General features: G+C 47.1%; 1 long non-coding RNA gene across 1 annotated transcript; it reads left to right on the top strand.

Moving 5' to 3' along the window:
- Positions 1-504: 504 nt before the first annotated feature.
- LOC138288552 (uncharacterized) lies at positions 505-1,155 on the top strand. Its single transcript, XR_011202452.1, has 2 exons — positions 505-758; positions 1,024-1,155. It is a non-coding gene; the product is annotated as an uncharacterized lncRNA (long non-coding RNA).
- Positions 1,156-1,433: the final 278 nt, after the last annotated feature.

The raw sequence follows: 1,433 nt of genomic DNA, 5'->3' as shown, positions 1-1,433 counted from the left end.
CTGGGGTTGGGGGACGTTTTGTCACAACAGGATGAGGACGACTTATATCATCCCATTGTGTATTTAAGCCGCAAATTGTTACCCCGCGAACAGCATTATCCCACTTTGAAGAAGGAATGTTTAGCAATCAAATGGGTGGTTGAGTCCCTCCAATATTACTTGGCGGGTCGGCCTTTTACTTTACTTACTGATCACGCCCCGTTAACCTGGTTGGCTCATCATAAGGAAACAAACTCCAGAGTCCTTAACTGGTTTATGTCATTGCAAACTTTCGCTTTTCAGGTCCAGCATTCCCCTGGGCCCCAACACAATAATGCGGACTTCCTGTCCCGTTATACTTCTGCTGTGTGGCTCCCACAGCCACATTCTAGGGGTGGTGAGTATGATGAGCTGATCCCAGCATTACGTCCGCAGTGCCCAAGGGGCACTGAGGACTCAGAATGGCTTTACCCGGAAGCACTTGCGGATTTGGCCAATCAGGGACAACTTCCGGAGCACTCTGGGATCCATAGTGCAAGCAGGGATGCATTCTGGAGTCCGGGCAAGACGGAAGCGGAGGAAAGCTCCGAAGCAGAGGAGAACGAGGACGAGCGGTGGAACCCCTTCTGGACAGCGGACTACTCCTGTGGATGCAGCCACCTGAAGCGGCCCACAGGAGACAACGCCGGAAGGATCTTCACAACCCCAGGATCGGAGGACCAGGAAGTCTGAGAAATAAACAATCTGGCCACGCTGTGGGGACAGCGTGGCCTTCGTAGGTACGGTCCCACAGTGGACAGGTCTGCTTTGTAAAAGGGAGGCGGGAGGTGGGAGACCGGCAGTGCGTGGAAGAGAGAAAAGGGAAAAAGGGGAAAGTTAACAGACAGTAGCCCGTAGCGTGTGCAAGGCAGCATTGAGAATTGGTTTGGTTTTTCTTTTTTTTTTCTCCCTTTTCCGGGTCTAAGTGATAACGGACAAAAGAATTACGAATTACGAAGTCAATAGAAGGCTTATTTTGTGTTCCTGATTTTTTTTGTTATTCAGTGTTATTTTGGGTTTGAGAAAATCCACAAGTATCTGAAGGAACAGAACAGCAATCAAGGAAGGGACAGAGAAAAGGGACAAACTCAACAGAAGAGAAAAGAGAGCCAGAACCACAACAGGAGACAATAGAGAAGGAAGAACAAAGAAAGAAAAAGTCGGGGAGAGCAGAAGATAGCTACAGGCAAGAACAACATCATATACGATAAGAGCTAGAGCAAGGGCCCAAAGGGCTTTAAAAAACAAAGTAAAGAGAGAAAAAAAATGAGAAACTAGTAGAGAGAAAACAAAATAAAAAGAAATAAATAAAAGAAAGAGAAAAACATCTTAGCATTCCTCCAACAGCTGTGTTTTTCTTCTTTTTCCACACGTGACTCCTGAGACTCCACCTGGAAGGAAGAAAACGAGGAACC

The sequence above is a fragment of the Pleurodeles waltl genome, chromosome 4_1, assembly GCF_031143425.1.
Source record: "Pleurodeles waltl isolate 20211129_DDA chromosome 4_1, aPleWal1.hap1.20221129, whole genome shotgun sequence".
NCBI lineage: Eukaryota > Metazoa > Chordata > Amphibia > Caudata > Salamandridae > Pleurodeles > Pleurodeles waltl.
Note: the sequence above shows the minus strand (reverse complement) of the source record. Positions and strands in the feature narration are given on the sequence as shown.